Source organism: Acomys minous (assembly GCF_964271855.1).
Source record: "Acomys minous genome assembly, chromosome: 3".
In the NCBI taxonomy this organism is placed as follows: Eukaryota; Metazoa; Chordata; class Mammalia; order Rodentia; family Muridae; genus Acomys; species Acomys minous.
The window spans coordinates 41566824-41588767 of record NC_140485.1 but is presented as its reverse complement, the minus strand read 5'-3'; the positions used below and the strand labels follow the sequence as shown (position 1 = coordinate 41588767).

At 39.1% G+C, this 21944-nt stretch overlaps 1 protein-coding gene across 1 annotated transcript in view; it reads left to right on the top strand.

Annotated features, from left to right (window-relative positions):
- LOC311593908 (doublecortin domain-containing protein 1-like) overlaps positions 1 to 21944 on the top strand; it is a 226987-nt gene that overhangs the window by 50968 nt on the left and 154075 nt on the right. The window lies entirely within an intron of this gene.

Here is a 21944-nt window from a genome sequence, read left to right as displayed (position 1 = left end):
GGATAATAGTAGTGCTCCCTTCACACAGTTGCTGCAGAGTCCCAGTAAATATTTTCTATTTTTTGTCTTTAGGACTCATAAATACACATCTAATAAAAATGATTTTTATTAGTAGAAAATCTTACTGTGAACTCAATATAGGTGTCCATCTTTACTATACATACTTTTATTATATTGAGCTGTTTTAAATTGGATATTGCTCAAAACAGATGAATGGCTCACTAGCTATTAGGAAGTTTTATCGTAACAATGATTTCATATTCTCATTTATATGGTTGTTTTATAACTATAGTCAGTAAAGAGTATTGTATACGTTTTTTTTTTCAACTTGACACAAGATATGGTCATTGGAGAGAAGGGAGCCTCCACTGAGAAAAGGCATCCATAAGGTCTGGCTGAAGAGAAGCTTGTAGGGCACTTTAATAATTAAAGATTGATCAATGAGGATCCAGCCCACTGTGACTGGTTGCCACCCCCTGGGCTGGCGGTCCTGTGTTTTATAAGAAAGCAGGCTGAGCAAGCTATGGTGAGCAAGTCAGTAAGCAGCACTCCTCCATGGCCTCTGCATCAGTTTCTGCCCTGCATGAGTTCCTATGCTGACTTCCTTTGATGATGAATGATGTGGAAATGTAAGCCAAATTTATTTCCTTTCCTCCCCAAGCGGCTTTTGGTCGTGGCGTTTCATCACACCAATAGTAACACTAACTATGACATGCACCTATCAAGGACATAGGAAGTCTGGGCTTTACTTCCTTTTACCTGCAGGCTCAGATTATAAGTAAAAGTAGGCATTTCAGACAATACTGCAAATTGTGAAGTCTGTTGTAATATTTTCCCCAGAGATGCTGAAAAATGAAGAAATATATATATATATTTGTTAAAATGTAGTCACACTTAGAGAGAGAGATGCTCGATTAGAGAGCATCTTGAGTTCAGTCTGTTTTCTTACATGGTACACATTCTTAGATGAAAGTTTGTATATAAACAAAACTGTCCCAGCACTTGGGAGGCAGAGGCAGGTGGATTCCTGTGAGTTCAAGGCCAGCCTGGTCTACAAAGTGAGTCCAGGACAGCCAAAATAACATAGAGAAACCTTGTTTCAAAACAACAACAACAAAACTGTCCCTTCCGTTTGTTGTCATCATTGAGCAAGTTATTTCAAAATGGATAATAAATGCCAGGTGTGGTGGTGCATGCCTTTAATCCCAGCACTTGGGAGGCAGAGGCAGGTGGATCACTATTAGTTTGAGGCCAGCCTGGTCTACAAAGAGAGTCCCCTCCATATTTATTACTTCGTTATGTACACATCTCTCCTTCCAAAGATGAAATTGCAGGAGGTAATTTTTTCAGATCTTGAGAAACATTTTTTTTTCTGTAAACTTGCTAGTTATTTGGAGTGATTATCTTTTCAGTGTGAAAAGCCGTATCTTTGTCTCTTGGGAATTTTGTTGGATTATTTTTAGAAATATCCTTTTTCTTTACTCTTACTGTTCTGATTTTGTGGTTTCTACTTTTTAAAATGTTAGTCATATGAAATAAACTTAAGGTTTTCTTATGTAGGAGATTTAGTTTTATAATTTTTTTAGTAATTTAAATTTTACTTGACAATTTCATACATGTACATAATATATACTGACCACTCTCTCCCCTCATCTCTCTTACCTTTCTATTACCTCTGTATACCCTCCCTCTATCTACAACTCTCTCACGTTTGTTTTGTAACCCACTGAGTTTATGAAGTATCTCTGAGTGACTCCACAACCAGAAACTATGATTTCTCCACTCCCAGAACCCAGCAGTAGTCAGTAGTTGAGCAGACAGGAGCATCCCTCTAAGTCTTCCTCTTTTTATGACTGTTGATAGGGCCTATCTTAGGTGGTCCCAGTGCAACTATTGTGAGTTTGTGACTGTGGCAGTTATATGGACTCTAGAGGATGGCATTGTGTAGCCTTCACCGTATCTTCATGTTCTTACATATTTCCTGACCCCCTTCCTGCTGTGTTCCCTGAGCCTTAGAGGGCATAGTGTAACTGTTTTATTTAGGGCTGAACACTGAACCATCATTTATTTTCAGCATCTTGAGCATCTATGAGTCTCTGCATTCATGTTGTTCACTGTAAAGAGAGGCTCATCTTATTAAAGCTGAGGGCAGTTTTTGTAAATGCGTATGAACATAATAAGAAGATAGTTTGGTGCTATGTTAACTTAGTTGCCGTACTTGGGTCTATAACCTTGCTGGGCATGGGTTGTTAACTTGTCTTGTGGTGTCAGATATGAGTTCCTTCTTATGGTATGAACTTCAAATCCAATAGGAGGGCAGCTAGTTATCCCTGTAACAATTTTGCCATTATTGCACAGGTGGACACATATTATCCAATGTGCTGGCTTTTTTGGCCCATAGCTTCACATCCAGATAAGACCAATGATATTTTTTTCTCCTCCAGCAACCTGCCAAGCATTCTGTAACTTCAAAAGCTAGACAGCAGAAGGAGACTTCCATTTCTTTTCTAGCTTGCTTCCTCTGCGTTGCTTAACTGAGCTGTGAGACATCTAGCAACGTGATCTTATCTTCTAATGGACAAGCCAGAGAACTGACAGGAGCCTATATTGTTTTGGGAGCCTCTGAGTCTTTGCTGAGAAACTTCCCAGGGACTGGGAACTTCGTTTAGTTACCAACTGCCTCTCGACAGCATTATCTATCATGAGGATAACTTCCTTCAGTCTCTCTTTTATGCTTTTTATTTTGGTTCTAAGGTAGTAGGTTTCCATACAGCTTTCTCATACTACCATCAGTTTGGTTAAGCTCCCCAACCTGGACCCACATCTCCCAATCCTCTTTTCTTTGTCTCAAATTTAATCTTCGCCACCATACCATATAATACCCCCTTCTTGTTTTTCTTTTAGCTCTATTCTGCTGTCCCCCCTTAGGGATTCTCTTCCCCATCTCTATCTCTGTATACAAGTGCATGAGATTTTAATAAAACCAAAATCAGTCAAAAGCACCTGACAAATATGTTCTATATCATTAATCATTAAAAAGTCAATGAAATGATTGATATTTTGCTATACTCCCGGATTGATGCCTAACCCAGTTGTCATGAGAGAGGCTTCATTCAGCAACTGAAGAAAACGGATGCAGAGAACCATAGCCAAACAGTAGGCAGAGCTGGAGAAATACTGTGAAAGAGAGGGAGGAAGGGTTGTAGAAGCCAGAGGGGCCAGGACACCAGAAGAAAAACCACAGAATCAACTAACCTGGGATCACAGAGAGGCTGAGCTGACAGTCAGGGAGCCTGCACGGGACTGACCTAGGCCTGCTGCATATTTGTTACATTGTGTAGCTTAGTCATCTTGTGGGACTCCTAACATTGAGAGAGGGCCTGTCTCTGACTCTTTTTTTAAATGTTTTTTTATTGATTTATTCTTGTTACATCTCAATGATTATCCCATCCCTTGTATCCTCCCATTCTTCCCTCCCTCCCATTTTCCCCTTATTCCCCTCCCCTATGACTGTTCCTGAGGTACAGGTAAACTTTAAACCCCTACCCAGATCTAGCCAATGGGCAGAACATTCCCCACAGTTGAGTAGAGAGTGGAATATGACTTTCTCACGTACTCTGGTGCCTCATATTTGGCCATGTCCCCTGGAGGGGGAGACCTGGTGGCACTCAGAGGAAGGATAGCAGGTTACTAAGAAGATACTTGATACCCTATGAGCATATACAGGGGGAGGAGGTCTCCCTCAGGAACTGTCTCTGACTCTTTGGTCTGTTCTTGGGACTCTTTTTTTTCCAACTGAGTAGCATCTTCCAGGCTTAATATGAGGGGAGGTACTTATTCTTACTGCAACCTAATATGCCATGTTTGGTTGGTATCCCTGGGAGGCATGTCCTTGTCTGAAGAGAAACAGAAGAGTGGGTTAGGGGAAGAGGAAAGGTGATGAGGGAGGGACTCGGAGGAGAGGAGGGAGATGAAACTCCAGTTGAGATATAATATGTGAATGAGTAAATAAAATTTGAAAATCATCAGGGATATATAAGTTGAATCCACAATGACTTATCCCTGCGCACATACTAGAGTATGTACAATTAATTGCAAAAGGTGAAATATTTTTAGTAATTCAAAGAATTAATTTCATAATTATCGATTCATCTTCACAGTTTTCTCTCTGCTAAATTTATTCTAAATTCTTCCCTGGATTCCTAATTAAATAATTAAATGGTATGCTTCATAGATTTGCAGAGTAATGCTGTTGTAATCTATTTGCTGGACAAATATGAACGGAGTCAGCTTAATCAATTTCCATCATCTGAGAAACATACACCAACTCTTCAATTTGTTTTCTAACATTTATGTGACTTTAGTGTCACACAACAAAGAATTGTTACTAAAACAGGCAAAAGGAAAAAGGAACTAAGAAATCCATAAGTAGGACCACTTTGTACATGGTTATGATGGGATTCTTGCCTGGTTCTCTGGACTCTGCAGCTTTCCCAATGTTGGTAATAAGACAATTGCTGTTATGTCAGGACACCCACCTTCTCCTTATGGATGAAGAATCTTTTTTTTTTTCTTGAGGTCCCTTCTCAAGCATGGAGCATGTCTTATTGGCCCACACTGGATTGTGTCTCCATCCCCAAATCATCTGTTGTCAGTGGGCGTGGCACTACAGCATGGTAACTCTGACCAGTGAAAATAATTGCAGCCTTCCTTGTTTCAGATTGAGTCAAAAAGGGGAAGAGTAGATCCCTAAAGAAACCTTGTGCTGTATAACAGAAAGTGGCAGAGAACAGATACTAAGAAGGAAACCCAACAGTATTGCTATAAATGTGAAGATACATTCTTACTTTATTTCCTAAAAATAGTATAGCAGGCCTATGTGCTGTCACTAAAAGAATTAGTTTTATTTGAAAACAAGCCTTTTGGAATTATCCTTTACTTATAGCATAATTTTTAAAAATTGGTTGGAACCTTTATAAATAGTATTTATCAGAATCTTTATAAAAGATAAGATTAAGGATAAAATGAGTTGAATTAGGTATAATGTGTACTAAACTGCATTCATTCATTAACCCCAAATATTTTTATGACTACTAATGTCTACCAAGTGCCCAAGATATAGGGATGAACAAAATTAACCACACTGCTGTCTCATGCTTTTAGTCTGGAGCAGGACCAAGATATTGGAAAAAAATATTAAATGTGAGCTGCTTCTGAGATGAGAAAAACAGTGATGGTAGAAGCACCTCAACAGAGAATACAGCACATGAAAAGCCTTCTTGGCAGAGTAAGCAAGATGCATTTTGGGAGAAGGAAGGTTAGTGTGCATGTCAGTCAGCCCGCATCACCATGATGTAAGACCTGACACAAGCAACCTGATTGGAGCAATGTTTATTTTAGTTCATAGTCTGTTGTTTATTGCCCCACAGTCAGGCAGAGTGGCACAGTGCTGGAAGCATGTGGCAGGGGAAATGCTGAATAGGTATTACATAGCTTAAAGTGTAGAAGATAGTCACAAGATGAACGTATCAATGTGGGAGTTGTCAGTATATAAAATGAAATGTGTATATTTCTTAATACAAATGGGAAACTGAAGGAAGTAACTACAGAAAGGGGCTAGAGCAAGCTACAACTGCAAGCACATGTCCTCAGCAATGTGTTTCTTCCAGCCAAACTCTATTTCTGATTAATCATCAAGATATTAAGAAGTTTATTAGACCGAAGCCTCAAAAGCCCACCACTTGCTAAATTCCCATCAGCTGGCAAACAAGCCTGAAAGCTCAGGTTTAGATAGCAGCCAATGATGGAGGAGTGTGACTTTGTAGAAAGCTTTCAGACTTTTCTTCCTTGACATCTGAAAGCCCAGAAAAGTCATCTAAAGGATTTGAGTTAGGAGAATAAAGGAGGGTAAGTGGATTTATGATTTTGAATACATGACATTAATGTTTGGTAGAAAATGAATTGAGTACGTCAGAGTAGATGCAGGCAACTATTAGCTAACTATTGTCCTAGCAACAACACAAGGGTGTAAGAGTTCACACTAAAGGACTTGTACATTCTTTAGAAGATGAGAATGACAGGCCTTATATAATCACATGGCTATATGTGGCATGAGAAACAACAAAATGTCGTGGATTGTGAGGATAGCTTTTAGGCTTCCGGCTTACATCCGTGAGTAGACAGTTTCCTTTCCCTGGAATGTGGAATTCTAGAGTGCCAGTCTTGAAGAAGAAAGAATAGTATTCAGTGTTGCATATATTGGCCTGGAGTCTATTTCACATACATGGCGATATTGAGAAGATATTCCACAGCCTAGAGCTTACAAGACAGTCTCGGGATAGATATATCTCTTTAGGAGTTGCCAGTGTATAAATGAAAGATGGGGCTTTCAGGCCCTAGCTTAAGAGTGCCTTAGGAGGAGCAAAAGTAGAGCCAGCAAGATAGAGGCCTGGGTTTTATCTTGAAAAACTGTAGTGAATACAGAGTCACAAGTCTACAGAAGGAAGTGGAAGAAAAATTAATGAATTGCCGTGTCTTAACTCAAATGGGGAAAATGGTGTTTAAGAAAGAACAAGTGATCAAATGATGCTCAGATTTCAAGTAAGTGAGAGTCAAGAGACATCCTTATCCTCATAGGTAGTCTTTGAGAAAGCTCCATTTGGTAAAAATGAAAGCAAGAGGAATGGTTTGAGAGTTAATGAGACAAAAGGAAATGCAAAGAGAGCTCATGGGTAGCTCGGTGCAACACTCCACTGAAGTGGGGAGAATAGCTCCGGGGACATGGGGGACATGGCAGCAATTTAATTAGCAGACAGTAAAGACAACAATCATGAGCACCAATGAGAAAAGAGTAATTGCAAATGCTTGGGAGAACTGGTGGATAATTTACACTGCTTAAAATGTCAAGAACAAGCGCAGTTGAAAGCATATTTGCATTGCATAGAGAAGGGATGCCTACAACATCATTGAGGGAGGAGGAGAGGTACTAGGGAGTTAGGCCTATAGCTTTAGCAGCATGAAGATGAGGCTTCAGTTTTCTGCGTCGTTCATACAGCCCTGTGGACCAGGATGAAAGGGAAGCCTGGTGGAGATAACAGATGGGTGGGTGACAGGTGGAAAGATACACTGTGCAAAGTGAGAGAGATACCCACAAGGAAATGAAACTGGAGTAACTGGGCAGTGCTTAGGGACTAAGGAGGATGCTGAGGCCTGTGATCATGCTGGTGCGTTTAGTTGTGTGACATCTTCAGTGGCACCAGGCTTCTTAGTGTGCACATGAAAAAGACAGCAGGGTCCACCCAGACCTAGACTTTTGTGAGGAAAGTGAACAAGGAAGAGCAAGTCCAGTGAGGAAAGGTGATGGGGTTAAATAAGATTCTACAAAGAATGTAAAAGCTAAGAAAATTAACACCTTACCTTTGTAGAATAAATGGTGAGGTTAAAAAGTATCAAGAATAATGTGGCGCTCGGAGTGGTAGTGCACATCTGTCCCAGCACTCAGGAGGCAGGCAGATCTCTGTGAGTTCGAGGCCAGCCTGGTCTACAGATGGAGTCCAGGACAGCCAGGACTACAAAAGAAATGCTGTCTGAAAAAAAAAAAGAGCCATGTGAGCATGCTTTAGAGCCCTAATGTTCTGCCGTGCATCATTGTAGCTACTCAGTCTGCTGTCTGCAGCTTGTTTCCTCCTCTTCCCACCTTTCCTTTCCTATTCCGCCTCCCTATTTTCTCCTTCCATCTCTCCCTCTCTTTTTTCCTGTTTCTGTCCTTCCTTTCTTCATTCTTTTTAAAATTATCTTTGTATATATTTTTTTAAAAATCTAACAATTTAAATTTCATTTCAATTTTATGTGTTAGAATTATTTTAGAAATTAACAAATTTTATTTTGTAATATAATTAGAGTAACAATATAGAAATCATTTAAAAGTATTTTAGGTTTAACCAGAGCTTAACATAATAGGTTACTTTATCCTGTGTAGGTTTTAGATGTCTTCACAATGAAAATGAATCTAGCTAGATTCACCAGCCAGATATATTTATGATATGAATGGTAGAAAAGTTGAAGAAATTTCAAAAGGTAAGTGGCTAAAATTTTGTAACCCGTGAAATACAATTTAGAAAGAAGTTTATACAATTTTCGTTTCAAGCATTTTGTAGAAAAAATCAAGAATTTAATTATAGCTTGGATAAACACTGTATTCTTACACGAAGTGGTACTGTGTGCTCCTGTAAATGACTTTCACAGGCACCAGGGTTGTACAGATCTTCTTTTGCCACAAGTTTGAGTTGTTTTTAAAGCTGAGTATTTTAAACCTAGTGAACCATAAGTAAATAAACAATCATTGACACATTTCTGTAATTTAACCCCCAATTTCTATGGGATACAACATCTAAAAGAAATTGTTGGGCCTTGGAGTGTGGCTAAGTGACACAGTGCTTGCCTGGTGTGTGCAAGGCTGCAGGTTTAATCCCTGGGGGGCTGGGGGGGGAGATGGATTGAGAGGGAGAGGAGTGGGGAAGGGAGTCTCTGGAGGTCATTCAGAAATTGTATAACGTGCTTTCAAACACGTCCTTTGTACGTCTTGATCAGAGACAAGCTGTTAACTGTCTGTTTCTAAATTCACTGCTTTGGCTAGTCCCTGCAAGTAAAACCAGCATAGATTCCACAATTATGTGGGTGGATGATTGTATGTATGTGTGCAGTACACAATTATGTACTGCAATAGGAGAGCAATGCCGTTTCATCTAACTTTACCTGAGGAGTACTTAGAAATTCAGTCACAGCCTGAGCTGCAGGGCACGTCCACAGTGGGTACTTCCCAGACTTTCTGCTTCTTCCACTCACTTACAACACATAAAAACAGGGGTTTCCTGAATTTACCATTCCTTAGTTAATGCTTATCTAGTGATAACTGAGACATTTTATTGTTTATAAACAGTTTTCTTAAGGATTTATATGACAAATGTATTTAAAAAGCAAATCTACTTTTTCTTGGTTAATTTTTCCTCTCTATTAAGGGTTCCTATCTGAAATTTCTGTATTCCTATGAATTCCTGTGTATTACCTAGAATCAGTTAAAGTTTTCAACTGTCTATCATCTGTAGCTCTGGGAACCCTTGGTTATGCTCTGGGGGGTGGTAGGAGCCTTGGTAAAATTGGTTTCTTGCGTTTCCATCCCCTGCCTCACCTTTTCCTGTGATCAGTAACATGTATGGTTGTTCTCGCGCTTGACTTAAGAAAACACAAACAGCACATTTCCTTACGCCCTTCTCTACCAGGGAAGTTATTTCTACCTCTCCTGGAATTTTAAACATGAGCTTTGCGTTGCTGCTGGAACTTAACAACTGAGAACTTGTGTAACAGGAGAGATTTATATTTAGAAAGTTGAATTTATTTTCTTTCCATGTATGGTGTAACAAAATTGTTTCTCAGGCACTTGGGCAGGCTGAGGTAAGAGGGGCAGAAGTTTGACCGCTAGTCTGGACATGACCTCAAAAAGAAAAGAAGATTTACTAACCCAAGGAGTGAAGCAGTGACTTAGGGCGCTTCCTCATGGATGCCAAAGGTGTTCGAACGCAGCCTCATGCTTCACTGGTCCCGGAAGTGTGCTATGATTGCATTTTAGTTTGTGCCTCACTCTGTGTTTTTGCATACTTATAAAAGCTTATGTCAGTAGAAATCAGCTTATGTGGCCACTAACACATGGAAGCATCACGTGTTGACTAGATTTAAAATACTTAAAGAGGTTAATCCCATTGGAGGCGCTTCCGGTCTCTAGCTCCCCTTGCCACTTAATGTAAGGTTCTAAGATTTGTTTTTCTTTGTTACTGTGATGTTGTGCAATAACAGATTGGAGTCTCTAACTTTCCTTTTGATTGTCCTCTAAACCTTGATTTAAGAATGGACAAATATTGTGTTAAAGATAACTTCTAGCTTAAATAAATAAGTACTAATGCTCTTGATTTGCTGTGGCTCCTTTGCTGTTGTTGATTTTGTATCAGATCAGCAAGCCAGCTAGTAAGGTCTAATGTTAAGACCATACCAGGTTTCTTTTAAAAGCACAGATGAACAGTGCAATTCTACCAATGATTAAAAGCACTGGGTAAGATAATGATTTTCCTGTCTCCGACTTCTATTTTAGAATTATGTTTACTTTTCAAACGTTCCTTGTGTTTTATGAGAAATGAGCACATTTGTCATGAAATTTAACTACTTTTACATTGTCACATCTAGTAAAACTTAAAAATCTCACAATATTTACAATTTGCTTTGTGGTTACATTTATAAACCATGGGGGATTTTAATTTTATATATAACATGGGGTCCCGGCATTGAAAGGGGTATGTGAAAATGAGATATCACTACTAACAAAATAAGTAATAATGTCTGCTGGCAAAGGGAATGGCAGTTTTCTCCAATGGAATGTCAATGTCACTGGGTAGGTATGTCAAACACACTCCATGACAGGTCCCATGTTGAGGAGTAATTGGCTAACACTTGTAAGCGTGTAGAGACCAGAGGATAACTTGTAGTAGTTGATTCTTTTTAATATGTGGACCAAAGGCAATGTCAGGCTTGGTGTCAAGCCCTTTTACCCATCATGCTGGCCTCAGTGTCTCTGTGTTTGTGAAACATGTGCATGCCTGGTGTTCAAGGAGCACAGAAGAGAGCACTGGAGGTCCTGAGCCTGGAAGTATAGATGGTTTTAGGCTTCCCTGTGGGTGCTGGCAATCAAACCCAGGTCCTGTGTAAGAGCACCCAATGTTTTTAACTGCTGAGCCTGCTCTACTCCCTAGTGTCTTTTTGATGGTCCTATTTAATAATATAACATTCATTCCTTGTTAGCAGTCTCCAACTTTTTAAATATTTTAACTACTCTGGAAAATTATGACATTGTGATGAACTGGAAAGGTCATTCTCCCCATCATGGCCATCAGTCTCTTAGAACCTTTGTAAGGCTGTCTTTTCAAACAACTCCACTTTCTTGTGGGTCATTCTAGATGATAGTGGGTAGTGTAAAGACATTCTGTATTAAACAGAATGCTCACTGCCTATTCCCCTGTCCATCCCACATCCAGTGACAATGTCCAAAATACCTATGTTATGACTATTTTATTTATTTATGTGTCTGTTAATGCACATGGCTGTGTATGTGTGTAAGTGCATGTGTGTGTGTAGACTGAGGCCAGCTTTGGGTGTCTTCCTCAGTTGCTCTCCACCTTAGGTTTTGAAGCAGTGTCTCTTCCATTCCACCTGGAAGTCACCAGTCTAGACTAGAGCTGGCAGGTCCCAGGGTCCCTCCTGTTCTACCTTTCTGGCAGTGATATCACAGGCACACAGTCAGTACCCAGGTTTTTTACATAGGAAGCATGAACACTGACTATTTCTGGAGAGATTGGAATTTAAAGATAAAAATTCCAAAAGCATCTAAACTGTTCAAGTCAAGACAGAAGTGGATTTCTGTATCAGTTACCTTTGTGAATAAAATTCAGTAGGACCTCCAGGTCCTGAAGGTAAGGCACAGAAAATGTGACGTTCCCCATGTGCACCTGCTTTGGTATCACTGAGATGTTTCTGGCTGCTGCACTTTAGGGAGGATTCCTCTAGGAGCCAGCTTCTGGGTTCCTAGAATGGGTGCCATCAATTAGGCTCAGAGAAGCTGGCTTAGGTCTACATCAACCTTTTCAAGCAATTACCACCCCACCAAAATATATAACTATAACATCAGGGCTCTATCCATCACAGTGAGAGCAGAACCCAGTCCAAAAAGCTGTGGGCATTTAATCCAAAATTAGGTTTCCATGACCCAATATTTGACAGAATGCAGACCCCCAAGAACTCTAAATGTGAGAGCACAGAGGTTAAAAAATATTCTTTGTGTCAGTCTTGCCAAGATGATAGTCAGTCTGTGTAGCTGATCAGAGTCTATGGTCTGAGATATACCTTAGGAAGCTTTTCTTGTTAAGACATTGTTTATGGCTTAGTATATATACAGTGTCTCCAGCACTGGCTCCTGGCTCAAAAGTCGGGACTGAGTAAGGGGACGTGCCCTCAGTTTAAAATCCAGTTTATATCAGTAATGGCATTAGATGGTTAATTAACTTCTTAGAGATGAGTTTTCTTATTTGTTTGTTTGGTGGGTGGGTTGGTTACTTGAAACAGGGTTTCTCCGTGCAGCCTTGGCTGTCTTGGAACTCACTCTGTATAACAGGCTGGCCTCAAACTCACAGATCTATTCCTACTTCTCCCTCTCTCGAGTGCTAGGATTATAGTTATGCACTGCCACAGCCCAGCACCAGTTTCCTTATTTGTAAAACAGAGATTACAGTAAGTAATTTCATAGTTTGTTTTGGGGATTAAGCAAATTGTGCATAAAGTTCTTAAAACAGCACTGTATATAACTTTTCTCTTTATCATCATTGCTACCAGAATCGTTATTCTTGAAGAGGGGACTGACAGTGTTGTGTGTTTGCAACATTTGGAAGTTTGCCTGGGTGGCCACAGCGGTGTGGTTGAGGCTGTGTTCTCATTTGTGAAGAGTTCCTTGGTCACTAGCTCTAGACCCACACTGAACTCCGAGTGCCTCCCCTCTGGTGGCAAAGTGCCCAGTTTACTTCAGAAACGCCCTTTTTACAACTGCGACCAGCAACTGCCACGAGGGCTTCTGTTAAAAGTCAAGGAACACATTCACCAGCAGAGGTTCCTCTGTATAGTCAGGGGTCACATTTTATCTGGCATATCTCTGAAACTGCTATTCATGCCTCTAGACTCATGTTCTCTAAGGCCTCGGTGAGGACCGCCTTTGCTGCCACCTGCTCCCAAGACATCATCTGTCTAAGTCGTTCAGTGTTCTGATCTCAGAGTTAATATTTTGGTGTTGTGTATTTTAACCAATAGTTCATCTATCTGTTCGTTTCAGAAGAGTTTGCCCTATAAAAGGTTGGAATCAGCATTCTCTGCTCCAGTCATGTCCTCTCTTTGACTTTCCTTTCTGTCTCATGCTTGTACTTTTCTAACATGCCATGAGTTATTTTTCTTGCAGTGTCTCTCATAGTGCAAGATATGAAGAGAATATATTCCAAACTTGTCAATAGTATCCTTTGTTCAAGTCAGTCTTGCTCCTTTTCACTTCCTTGAGGTCGATAAGCCTGCCAAAGGCAGCCTCTCCCTCAGCCCAGTATCTAACTTAGGTGTGGAGTTCTTGGCCTGTTATCACCTACCTGTTCTCTGTAGCATGATTCATGTGGCCTTTGTCACCCTTTCACCTTAAGACCAATTTGTGCAAAGCTTTTTCTTGTGTAACTTAATACCATTCTTCATCCCTACTTATTTTATGTCCTGTCCTGCTAGAGAGTCCCACTCACTTTGACCCTGGTCTGTCTGTAACATGAATAACACCTCACAGTAGTTAAGTTCAGCTTCCTCTGGAGAGACTCAGGCTATTTTCTAAGACTTTACTTTATGTCCTTTGCTAACTATTGTTAGCTAGTGATTTTGATTTTATAACTTTTTTTTCTTCCCTGTTTTACTTAAGAGGTCAGTGTGAATATTTCTCCTCTCAGGATGTTTGTCTCTCCCTTTTAAATTTTTCTAAGATAAATGTGATTACATAGTTTCCCCATGCTTCTCCCATACTTTGTCCCCAATACATGTCCTCTATTTCTTTAATTGCTGCCACATACATGTGTGTGTGCATGTGTGCACATGCATGCATGTGCGTTTTATTTGTCACAGACTTCCAGTTGAATCAGATGCTTGCTTTGATCTAAGAAGTTCACCCTCTCTTTCTTTCTGTTTGTTCCCATACATACACTGTTCTGATCATAACAGTGGAGATTATCTTCACTTCACTTTACTTCCATATTGGCTCTTTTACCAAATTTGATTTCTAAAATGCTGTGATTTCTTTCTGTAGTTTCCTTTTCTAAATGGAGGAAGATAGAATGTTCTTTTTAGAATAAATCTACCACTTGTCCATGAGCCACAGTTTGGCTTTATGTGATTTAAAACTAGGACAAGGTTGTGATAAATAATTCAACATCAACTTGAATTGCTGTAGCTTATTTTAAAAGCTTGTGGGCCACACAGGAATAAAACACCAGTTCCTCCACATTTCTGTTTTGGCCCATGATTCAACTTAAAACCTTAAATTTCAGCACTTGAGAGGCCGAGGCAGGCAGATCTCTGTGAGTCTGAGGCCAGCTTGGTATACATAGACAGTTCCAGGCCAGCGAAGGCCACATAATAAGACTCTATCTCAAAACAAGTAGCATCAGAAACAACAAAGATAACATAATAAAGAATTTAGAATACCAGTAAGCAGATCTAGGCTGCCTATCTAGTCCTGGAACTGGTGCCCACAATTTAAAGACAAGCCATCTTTGCAGTATGGATAGAAGTTGCCCGGAATCATATTTTAAAGTGCTAGCAGAGACTATTTTTCTACCATGTATTACCTGAAATGACTATGTTATCCATAGACTTGCTTCAAGTTTTAGATGTGGTTCGATGCATGATTAAAGAGCAGGCACCAGCAGCCTGCATGGCAATGCAACCTTGAACAGTTAGGCAGTTAAACTGCCACCTGCGTACCTGGAAATACCAAAGCTAGATCCAGCCCCAGCCTGGCATTTTTTTTGCAAGCCAAGACTGTTCGAAATAATCCCAGCTACACTTAGTTGCTGTGACCCATCAAGCTCAAATTATACATAGTTTTTTCTTACTATAAAATTTAAAACCAAACTCTCTACCATTCAAGAAATAAATTTTATATTTGATGACAGACACCATAAGGTGTTAGCTTACCATTGATATTAAAAGGCAGGTAAGCAAGTATACAAACACACACACACACACACACACACACACACACACACACACACACAAAACCACATTGATCCTATATATTAAAATAGAATCCATGTACACTGCCACCGCCACCGCCCCCGCCTCCATAGGTTTGTCTTTCATTTTAGTGTTGTTTGCCACTCAAAATCACTTGTATTATTTCTAGGGCACATGACGCACTTGATCCCACAAGTATAGTATTTTCTTGAGTTAGGTGAAACATTCCTCAAGTTTGTAGCAGCTGGTAAAGGTGAGCAGCTTAGGTACCCCTGAAGATTGTTGTCTTAGGTTGGGGCAGTTGTATGTAGACCTATGCCCTTCACCTTATGAATGTGTATCCTGGGTTCACGTTCAAATTTTTGAATGTATTAGCTGTAATACAGTACTTAAAACTATGTTATCATGTGTTAGTTCACAGGCGATTCCACTAGCCTGCCTCTAGGGTCCCTGCAACCTCTTACTTCATTACCTGCCACCATTTCCAGGTACTCACCAGGTATGTGCTGGATGAAAGGACCCTGCCAGCCTCCCAACTCTCTCAGTCTCTTTCTCTCAACTTCTCTCTCTCTCTCTTCTCTCTCTCTCTCTCTCTCTCTCTCTCTCTCTCTCTCTCTCTCTGCCCATGTTCTTTTTCTGTGTCCTTCTCTGCCCTCATGCCTCTGTCCCAGTCTGTCTGCCTGTCCACATGGCCAGTCATCCACCCCCTAACTCCTCTTCCTTTTTTATCCCCCAAATAAATTTCCTTATACCAGATATGTCTCAGAGCCTAACCATCATTATAACATTGTGTGTGTGTGTGTGTATGTATGTAAGTATAATTATATATATGTATACACATATATATAGGTATTTTTTATTAATTTATTTAGATTACATCTCAGTTGTTATCCCCTCACTTGTATCCACTCTTTCCTCCCTCCCTCCCTTTTCCACCCTATTTCCCTCCCCTTCATCTATGACAGAAGGGGACCTCTTCCCCCACAATATGGTCACAGCCTATCAAGTCTCATCCTGGTAGCCTGTTTATCCTTTCTCTGAGTGCCACCAGGCCTCCCCACCAAGGGGAAGATAATTATATTTTTAATGCCTTCTTTAACTGCCAAATAATGACATTTATTAATAATTTTCAAGCACTATAGCTGAGCAGATATTCATCAGATATTCTGGATTATGCTGACCTAGCTTACTTCCTAGCCACATGTCCTGTTACCTGCCATCTTCTTGCCCTGGCTGCTACTGTTCCATCCATATCCTCATGGCAACTTCTCTCTCCTGCCCCAGAGGCTATTCACCCCTTTATCAACCAATCAGAAGATAAATAACAATTTTTATACAAGATTGAGACAGAAGATGCTTCATAGAAATGACAAATGCCAGTGTTTGACTGCAACCAGATCTCCAGGTACAGAAATCAGCATTTGAAGCATAGTGCATCAAACCATTCCCCAGCATTACTGGTAGGAGAATAGGTGTAGAGAACAGAATTTCGGGTCTAGAAATAGTGTAGTACATCCATAGTCTGTGGTCACTTGACTTGCAGCAGAGATGTTAAGACACTCATCAAGGAAGAGTGTTCTATTTAGCCATTGTGCCAGGTCAACTGGGTCTTCATATAAAAGGACTGAAAGCAACTGTCATCTCCTATCTAAAAAAGTTTCCTCGATATAAACAAAAACTTCTAAACTCTGCAGCCATGAAACTCTTAGATGCCAACATGAGACCAAATCTTCATGTTCTTGAACTTGGCAATTGATTCCTAAACATTAAACCCAAAGCATGAGCAAATACAGAAAAACTCACAAATTTGACTTCATTGAAGTGAAACATCATTTTTGTGAATTAAAGGATATTGTCCATAAAATGAAAAGCCAATTTACATAATGGAATAAAATATTTTCAAATCACATCTAATAAGTGTTTAATATTGAGAATATATGAAAAAGTCATAAGTTCAATAATAAAAAGACAACCTAATTAGAAAACTAGGCAAAGGACCTGAGCACATATTTTCATAGAAACGATGTGCACTTGGCAATAATCACTGAGAAAATGTTAAGCCTCAATAGCCATTCATCATTTCAGTTTACTTTAAAATTTTTATGAAATAAAAAAGTTGGGTCTCTTTCTGATGGAGGATACCAGTATTGGCAGTAATCTCCAGTTTGTATATGTGTCTAGGAAAAATATTGACATTTATTAAGGCAGCCAGTCAAGAGCCATTTTGGACTGAGAAATAGGACTCAGGAAAGTCTGTGACCCCAAACTGTCCTAATTGTGACTTTGTTTTGGCCATAGGGATCCTTAGAAATATCTTTAATGTTTCCCTGGGACTTCTGGGCATCAGACTTGGGCTGCACACACCAACCAGATAAAAAAAAATTGAGTGTGCTAGTAATTGCTAGTATGCATGTCAACTGTTGACTTACAGACAGTGTTGGGAATATTATCAGAAGGCCTGTTGGCAGCAGTTGGGTACTTACTGGATCATCAACATTGTCTTTTAAATATGAGACTACACAACTGTGTGCTGTGAACTTCCACAACACAGTCAAATCTACTTGTAAACTCTGGTTTCTATTAGAAAAGTCCCTTTGACATCTTTAAAATTTAGACTTTCTTATGTCTTCATAAAGATGGAATTGTTACTCTTAACTTTTGTTGGGCTGAACAGTATTTCATAGCAAACTAGGTCTATGCTCCTCTGCATCTCCCTGAGTGGGTATGCATTTAAGTAATTATACCTCTTCTGTCTTAGCCTTCAAACTACAAACACTTTAATCTGATTCTAATGTCTTCTCCTGGGTCCTTCAAGTTTATTATGAATACATTTTAATAAATGTAACTTCCAATGGGGAAATTAGCCTAATTGTTACTATCTATTGGAAGACAATTTCCCCTCAGAGCTCTCCCTTTAAAAGACTAGGACTCACAAAAGATTTTGTTCTTCCAAGAGTTTTTAGGAGCAAAAAAACCAGCTGACAAAATATGCAAAATGTTTGTTATAAAAGATTCTGCTGTTGTGAACCACACATGGAGAAAGAAGTTTCAAAAGGGAGTACTCCATGGTAGCCGTTGAACCTGTTAAGACTTCTCCAGTTTATCTAATTTAAAATATGTTATAACATATATAAGCTACATATTAAGTAAACTATTTAAATGTAAGTAGTAACATTTCATTTCATTGGGACAAAAGTGCTTTGTTGACATGAAGTGACTCCTACATCTCTGAATTCTTCTAGCTGTCATTACTATCACTTTTTATATTTAAAAGAAAAAAGGAAAAGATTAATTGCAGTTTTGGGATTTGTGCTAGCATTGCTGATGTAACAGTAGAACTTTGATACATCTTACGATTAGCTCATCTTTGAATATTAACTGTATATGTAATTGCTTTTTGTGCTTAAATTTTCATCTAAGTCTGGCTATGTCTTTTATTATTGGGTCAGAATTTAACTCCAGCTCCCCCTTTATTTATTTACTTAATATCCAGCTTCTTTTTAACGAGATTTGAGTTAAACTTTTGGGAAAGAAATACAAATAACAAATTAGATAAAATCATAAAAGTTGCTTAGAACAAGCAACTATAAATGACACCTTGAATGGCTATTACTCCTAGGTTTTATTAAATTAATTTACTGAGTTTCATATAGTATACATTTTAAAATTTTATACAAAGTTTTAGAGTTTACAAAAAGCATGCCACATATATTCAATTTTGTGTATTGATATAGATCACTGCTAATAAAAGTTGACATATATAATTAATTCTCGACATTTTTATAAGTAATCTTCAATTTTGTGCATACCAATTCAATTATTTTACATCAATACTAAAACTCACATCTTTTAGATGCACATGAAATTGAGTTCACAAAAAGACTTGGATTTTCAATGACACACACAATTATTTTTGTTGAGGGGAAAGGCAAGATTCAGACAACAGAATCCCAGCTTATTTCTATTTGTATAAATCAAGTCATTTAAATAAATGAATTGTGTATGCTGACCTGGGCTACCCATGTGCTACTGGGTGTGTATAAAAAAAAGATGTGCATGGTGGTGGAAGCAGAAAGAGGCATAAAGCGTATTGGAAAACTACCAAATGTCCCCTGCAAATGGGCCCTATTCAGAATCAGTAAGCGTATGATGAGTGAAGTGGTTTTGAATATCGCCTTTAGATTCCATGCTGTTACAAGGCCAGCCCTGAACATGGCAACTCTTATTTCCACACACAGTACCTCTTCACTCTCAATTTAACCCCAAAATCTGATGAACCCATTACTCCATACTTGATTTCATGGAACAAGGAGTAGATATAGTTACAAATGATCAGTCACAAGCCGTGAACCAATGCAGCAAGGCATTAACAATTCACACCATTTCGGTCCACTTGCTCAAGCAGAAGATGTGCCAGCATATTTAATGCGCAGCTACTTCGTTCAGTTTAAGAAAAGGCATGACTCAGGCTGCATTTTCAAGTCAGAGGGGGCTTTCTAAGATGTTGCACTTTCTAAGCCCCAGTGGTGTAACTCTCATCCATGTATCGACAATTAAAATAACCAGGTGTCCCATAAAGGGCATAAAGTCTAAATCAAATGTGACACAGGTAAAGCCAAGAAATCCTTTCCTGCAGCACAGCCTATTTTGTTTGATCCAATCATACAAATCAATGTCTCTTACAGAAGTATTCTGCCACTGCCGCCCCCACAGGCAATACACCGTCAGTTTAATGGGATCACTGAAAACTAAAACAGCTGTGAAAGATGGCTTTAAGTACAACAACTGCTTGCTTGTCATTTTGTTCAGTGGGAAAATTTTCCAAATTTGGGTCGGCATGGGTGCTTTAGAAAACGACCCCCAAATCCTTTCTCATAAGTACCATAGGGACAATGAGATGTGACATGTAGCACGTAAACAAAAGTACACAGCAGCTGTTGTTTGAGTGGGAATACTCAATTGAGTGGGGATATAAATCAAACAGAGGAGACAGCTTCCTCACCATGATTCAGCCTTCCTAGAACATCACACTGTAAGGGGTGCTGAATGGTTGGTCTGAGACTACAAGTTTCCCAACTATTTTCTAAATCCAAGGAAAGAATATTAAAAGATACACACATGCACAACACACACACACACACACACACACACACACACATACATACACACACGTACATACACACTTGAATGTCCCTTGACACTAGAACAGATTCTCTGTGAGTGTAACTGCTGATTTGGGATGCAGTCAAAGTCAGGTGTCTCTCAAGAACTCAGTTTGCTTTGTTCAGTCTGTTCTAGATAGTTCAACTTCATTTTTAAGAATTCCATCTGAACTAGTGGGAATGTCTCAAATGTTTTAAATTTTCTAAACAACTTCCTGCTCCTAGTAATCAGTTTTGAGGTTTGCAGTTTGTACCTCAAAACATAAAGAAGTTTCTTTATAGGTAACTGTGCTCTGGGCAGTACTTTGCCTCTATAGACACATGTGCTCTGACATATGTGGAAATTAAAATGTTTTGTAAATTACAATTCTGTGTATTTAGTTGGCATGGATTTATATATTATATTGGAAGTAGATCATTAAAGCCTTTGGTTATTTCCTATTCTTTTTTAAGATAAAATAACTTTAAAAACCTCTTTCATAGTTTGATTTAAAGAGCTTCTATTAATGTAAAATATTATTTTAGGAGAAAGATGTGTGTTCCCCAGGCACAGGTCCTGACAGACCTTTCCAGTCTGTGCCTCACTAATCCCATGAACTTTGCAGCTGCTCTTGAGAGGGATGTCTGGCTCCTCGTTCTGTACTCAAGCTCTTTTCGCTGCATTCAAGACCACTCAAGCTTTTCAACAGTGACAACGGTGGCTTTAATGTCAGCTTCTCTGAAGGCCAAGATGCTTGCTTTTATATTAGCATTTGATCTCATTGTGTTTGAAGGCCACATATGTGTTTGGAGGGAGCCACCTTACCTCCTTCAAATAGTTACTTGTGCTTATTTCCTGTATTTCTGCCCGGTTATTTGAACTTCAGAGTGTGATTTTCCCTGCAGAAGCATGCTTTATGATGGGGCAGGATAAATTTCATAAGGGTTCTCAAAGGCCTTGAAAACATACCAACTCCTCACCTCTGGATAGTTAATGCTTTGTTGCCAGACGTTATGTCTTTTAAAATGGTGTTGATTTTTCCCATTAGTCTCAAAGTTTTACTATAAGGAAAATTAAAATGATCATACATAATTTAAGTATGCTTTTGCTTATGGTCATGTCAAGATTTTAGCAGGCTAGAGGAAGTTACAGGTCTGACTGACACAGTGAGCTCAGATCTAGGAGTCATCTACAAGTGACCTTCCACAGTACATCTGAAGCAATGCTTTTACCAAACTGGAAGACATCATGGTCTAAGATAGCAATCAGCATGATCTGTTTATTCCACACTTTACGTATTACACTCATCCATAAGTCCATGTAAAGTTACTACATGTCAAATAAATTAAGGTAAAATTATGAAAACAAAACACTGTGACCTCAGACTCCAAAGGGTTTGAGGTTTAGTGGAGGAAGGACACGAAGAGGGAGACGATAAGGAAGAACACAGGTAGAAACAAGAAAATGCTAGAGAAAACATCACGGAAGAGATCATTATTGCTAAACAAATAACATAGGAGATGATCCTTGATGAGTAAAAATATAACAGTTGACAGAAAAGTCAGGGAAGAAACGTTATAGATACCAAGATATACATACCATTTCACTATTGATACCAAAGAGTTCTTTCCAATAACAGCATTCACTTGGATCACCTATTTTATTGCTACCCACTATCCTCAGTCTTACCTATTACTTAAATAGATAACCTGAGACAAGGAGGCAAACATCATACACTTTACAGCTTGCTGTGACCATGTATATAGACGTTTCTCCACAGTTTCTGGACAGAGCTTCTTTTTCCTCGTTACATGTCCTCTGACTGAAATGCAAGCCCACCAAAACAATTTGATTGATTTTCCAATTTACCAGAAATACAGAATCTGTGATTTAAGAAAAACGTATCTGAAGCAATTATTCTTATATGTTTTTTTCACATGGTAGAAATTATGCTAGCT